This window comes from Diadema setosum, chromosome 21 (genome assembly GCF_964275005.1).
Source record: "Diadema setosum chromosome 21, eeDiaSeto1, whole genome shotgun sequence".
Lineage (NCBI taxonomy): Eukaryota > Metazoa > Echinodermata > Echinoidea > Diadematoida > Diadematidae > Diadema > Diadema setosum.
The window spans coordinates 5,297,727-5,303,728 of record NC_092705.1 but is presented as its reverse complement, the minus strand read 5'-3'; positions in this window follow the sequence as shown (position 1 = coordinate 5,303,728).

The following is a 6,002-nucleotide window of genomic DNA, read 5'->3' as shown; positions in this document are numbered from 1 at the left end:
TCTGTCTTATAGAAAATTTGAATTTTTCAATTAAATGCTTTACTCATATACACTGTACTTTTTCATGACTAAGTAAACTGTGTACTGGTCTCTTCCATGTTTATGAATTCAACACACACAAATGCACACACCTACACACACAAACACACATTCAAGGTGAATACTGTAAAAGTGGACATTTTTGTTCCAATAATTTTTGCGCTTTAGGTGAATTTCGCGTGTAATTCCGCGGAATCAGGACATTTGACTACTGGAAAATATGGCATGCAAAAATATTTACGTGCATTTATTTTCGCGCTAACTTCTGGTTGCACGAAATGCGTGAAAATTACACACACTGTGAAAATTTCCACTTTTACGGTATATTCTTTTTTAATAATATTAGCAATGATAATGGTACATGTAACTAGAAAGCACTCGGAGAGCGCAGACCTCTGCCAAGCAGTTCATTTTCCGGACATATGTGCATGCTGAAAATCTGCCCATTTCCCAATGACAAACAAGCCTTTCTAGAAACTTGGGTTACAGCAGAGTCTACCTCATCAGCAGCTTACTGCATGCTGCGCCTCAAGGGTGCGCTCAGTGTGCATATGCGTAGCTTGAACTCTCGTTTGTTGGTCCTATTTGCCAACGATATTAAAAATCCTTCTAAAAGGTTTTTAAAAAAGTATCCTGTATCCAAACGGTTTCAGGATGACTACCCAAAGTTTATCATCTATTCCTTGTTTCATTATCAACTTCTGTAAGTTTCACATAAATCAGTTCACAAAGTTTTGAGTTATATTGCAAACAGACAAACCGATACCAATAAAAATATAACCTCCTTGGCAAAGGCACATGTAATAGATAATAAACAATAAACAATGATTCTAACTGTAAAAAAAAAAAAAAATGATGAATGCTGTTTGTATTGTATCCATGCAAGCACAAGTGCAATGAAGACAGCTTACTAAAGACAAAAGGTGAGATTGGTTTTTACTGTTATTCAGAGGTGATTTATTCGAAAGGAAGGTGATATGTGAATATGCCATTACAGTGTACGATCACAAGTGCAATTTTAATCAGCAAAGCAGAAATGTCATGATCAAACGTCATCTCATCAAAGGTGAGCTTTATAATAGTTTTCCCCCTGCTAATTTCACACCAAAACAATACAGCTTACAGTGTGCATTGTTTACTTTTACTGGTTACTGTTCAGGTTGTGAGTATGAAAGTCTCACACAAGTACAACGCGTGTATAAGGAAATACATACACTGTATTACAGCTCTGGAATACACATTTATTTACATCCCATATACTTTCAGTAGCACAAAAATTACTGGTCTTACACAGTAACATGTTTTCAGTTTGAAACGTAAAATTACCTGAAAAATGTCACAGGACCTGATTAATTGCCATCGATTTTTAAATGTGAATACTGTCAAAAAGAATGCTTTTTACTATTTTTACAGTGGGTGGGATTATATCGCCTCAAGCTTTTACACACAGTTTTCTTGAGTTTTTATTTTTCTCCCCTGATAAGACTGATGATCTTCTGTGTGGTTTGGTGTGCTGCAAAAATCTGAGCGTGAAAAAGGATTAGAGATCCCTCATACATACACATAGTAGGTTCAAGGAAATTTGTCTACAGTACGAGTGTAAACATTGCCACATGGAGATATTTTGTTTGCTTCATACTCTTTAGTCATTATTATGATGATAATTGATTTAAATATGAATAAACTGTAATAACTATTGATATAGTGAATTTTTTACTTTTCAGCGACAGACAAAAAAATTGCATCATGATAAACTTGTAATTCAGCATTGATGACTGGTCAAAACCCACAAAACGTCACATGGGTTTATTTTCTAAGTGACTTGAAAACGTGCACTCTGTGTCAACTCGGCTTATATGGGGATTTCAATGTTGGATGTTATTGTGAATAGAATTTTGTTACTCAGTTTATTAAATGTATTTTAATCTAATCTGATAATCCCTCCCCAGTGGTTACCATCGAATTTTAAATCGTATTTCAATTCCACATGCAATTAATAGACTCTTCAAAGCTCTTTTTTCTTAACAGTGAAATTCTTATGTTTTTATTTGTCCATCGCTTACTCTGTTGAGGTCTAATCTTGATAAATTGTATACCAATTCAAAGCTCAGAATCTCTGTGTTTGTAGACTTTTACTGTGGCCCCCAAATCACGTATGATAAGTTTCAGTTGACCGATGTGCTGCTGGGTATACGGTTACATATTATCCCTCAATGACCAAGAAAACCAAAGAAGTCTCTAAATTAAGAGAGCAGTCTCTGCCATCCGCAAATCAGAATGGACTTTCTACCCCACAGAGGGTATTGTGCTTATCGATGAAGCAACAACTTTGTGATCTGCTCAAATCTTTCGTCACAATCGGCAATCCCCACCGAGCTCAAACATACACAATGTCAGGAGTCTTCAATTAATTACACCCTGACGCAAACTACATTTCCCTGGTGTGCATCTAGGCTTGCATACATGGGGAATGAGCAATGCAATATTAAAAAAAAATAATAATAATGACATTAATCATGGCTGAACGGAATCATGCCTTTAGAGTGAATGATATGCACACTTATGGCGCAGAAATCCTTATGTGGCAAGAACTCCATCATATTCTTTTTTTTTGGGGGGGGGGGAGGGGGGTTAAAGAGATTAAAGAGGAAAAACAGCACAAGAATCCCAAAGTAACCCATTTTACACTGCCCTACATGAGTCATTTTTATACGCACTGCTACACCCCAGGCTTACACACTCTCATCTTTTACCATCCCCCAACTTCTAGCACTGATTGTGCAAAGAACGTACATTGCATGTCATTTTACAATCAAAACCACATGCATTACATAATTTTGTTTTAGTTATACCATTCGTCAATTACAATTATTCATTTCTTCATTAGAAGGCCAGCTCCTCATCATCAACATATCTGGAAATTTTTCTCTTTCTACTGGAACTATTGACTCGCACAGACATCTTGACGTTTACAGCAAATAAAGGAAGGAAAAAAACAAATGTTGCAACACACAATGACAAGTTACGAATCAGGATCATGTCAACAACCAAACAACATCCTAAAAGTTCACAATACACAAGACGTCCTGACATACATTTACAGAAGAATTCTGCACAAGTCACTTGGTGTACCCATTTCACGGCTCAAAGTGATCAAGTAGTTTAAACTTGTAATCACAAAGTCCTCAGCACGAGGCCTGTCTGTTTAAGAGAGCTTAGATTCATCTTCATTTTTTTTTATTTATTTATTTTTTTTTTTTGGGGGGGGGGGGGTTGGTGTCATCGTATGTTGTCATCGTATTTTGTAATATCATGATGAAATGACTTCACTATCAATGTTTTCCCCAATATTCTATTAAAAGTTCACATGCCTGCCTCCTGTACCATGTACATTTTTGACACTGCCATCTCCTTTAATGCTTGTTTATAAAACAGATAACACACTCGGGATTTGAAGTCTGCCAGCACAAAAACTAATGCACCTTCTTGTGTTCAATACACATTGGTGGCAAACATGGTACATGACATTCCCATCTCAAAGCAAAGCGCAATTTAAAGAATAATTTGCTCCCCTCAAAAACAAACAAACATAAGGTCTGGTGCATTTAGGACTCTTTACATACAACTGTACAAGGCATCAGGGAGACACTCATTTCAGAAGGAACTAGTACCCAATAGAAGCCGAGAGCTTCCCATTGTTATCATGTTAAGTTTGTCAGCAAATATTTGCACAATGCTTGAAATCCAGCATGTTTAACAGACAACAATGCAAGACTGTGGCATGGGATCACATTTTGCCATGTATTTGCATTCCTTTGAAGAATCCTTTGTGTGTATATGTACTTCAGGGACTGGGGAAAGGTACATATATATATTTACATGTATGAATATGATTGTATCTCTTCCAAACTTTAAAAGGCAAAGATAATAATTTGACCTCTGCCTAACCAAGTCATGGATAATTGGTTTTCTTTTTCATGGTCTGGAAGGATTTCTTTTTTTGGTTGTTTTTATTTTTCTTTTAATTCATTCCTCACATTACGCCACAAATGATGCTAGTAGTAATCTACATTCAAAGCTGCTGTAATGTGTAAGCAGAATAAGAAATAATATTTTTTTCATCCTTTCTGGCCTCAGCAGACCAGAAAAAAAAAAAAATCCTTCTTTTTCTTGTCAAAAGCACCCACAGTGTGCACTTGATGCAAAGTCTTTGCTACGTGCCTGTACATGTACGCATCACATCTGTATCTAATATCTGACGGTATGCTAAGAACTCGTGACCAATGCGCTAATCCCATCACGAGGCTACACGTACATATATGCCCAAAGGATGGAAAGAATTCTTAAATAGGCATAGTTTGCTCGTACAAATGTACTATTAAAGCATGTATCGCTGTCAGATATTTTGTTTTCAAGCTACTGGCATTGCATGCATTTTTCTCATGATTTTGTCACATTAGTCTATTTATAGACAAAGACCAGCACACCATGTGTACGAATTGAAAACTTGGTAGTCTCCTTCACAGACTTTCACCACACTCTCCCAAGTCTAAGATGATATTACCTGTATTCAAGATCGCATAGAAACCCTCTCTGTACAGTGATAAAAGCTAGAATGGACAGATCTTACATATAATCTATTTGTTACACATACATGTAATGTACAAGTGCACTGTATCCCACTTCTATATATATATAATATATATCTTTGATTTGGCATGCATATATTCCTATTGGATCATATCAAACAAACGTAATAGAGATGTCAGCACCTACTGAATTCATACTGTTTTATCCTATTTTTTTTTTCTTTTCTTCTGTGACAAGGTACTTGGTTTCACGATGGTAAACACAATCACATCTCGGCGAGCCAGATTGGAAAACCACTCACTTGCGCACTTGCAATTAATACATCTGTCACACACACATACACACACACACACAAACACACAAATGGCACACTAAGTATCCATGCCTTTCACGATACAAACATACACAATTTGCCGTATACAGAGCAGACACACACTTCATCTCACTTAAATCATTCTTATAACCACGGCAACAGAAGATGCAGTCGTATTGGTGCCTGCTCTATGACTATATCTAAAAGAAGAAGAAAAACAAGAGGCTATCCTACGTACTGTGTGTGCACATTACGTGTACATAAGAAACAGTAATCGAACTACTTCAGTCTATTCCTGTATGAGCAAGGGCCACTCATGTTAATAACAGCTTTCTTTGTACAACATAAAAGGGAATGGCAGTCTTAGTATCTCTTGTTAGGCAAATGAGGAACATTCAATTTTGTGTTTGCGGTACAGTTCAAACAAAAAACAAACAAAAAAAGGCATGAACAACCATTTTGCAACTTAACAAAGTTTCTGCAGATGAATACGAATTAACCCTCATAAATAACATGACGCCGCCTCGCTGAAACCTGGCGACAACACGGAGCTATCAACAATTCATCTCATTGCTTTGTATCAGTGGTTTGAAAAATTTTTATGGAAGGGAAGAAGATTTAGCTGCTGCAGCCAAAACAGTCTTACATAGCTGCGTTCATCATTATGCAAGACGTCACAAAATGGCTCCCCAAATCCTCACCATATCTCACTCATATACTGCCATTAGCAAAATGACAATCGTGTGTACATTCCACACTAAAAAATGAAAATAAAAAAATCAATTCAAAATGAGGCGAGAACATCCCACATGATATTCTACACACGACTGAAATGTATTTTATTCCGCAAGAAAAACATTTCAAGCATGCATTCATACCATCTCTATTACTTTCACCACTTCTTGCGTCGATTCCACAATCACTCTTGCACTCTGACACAATATTTAATCCGTTGAAGACTATAGTCCCGAGTACTGTATACTCTGGCAGGTGTGTGTGAGTTTAAATGCTTGTTACAGCAAAATCAGCCAGTCCTCGATGGGTTAATCTACCATGTCAA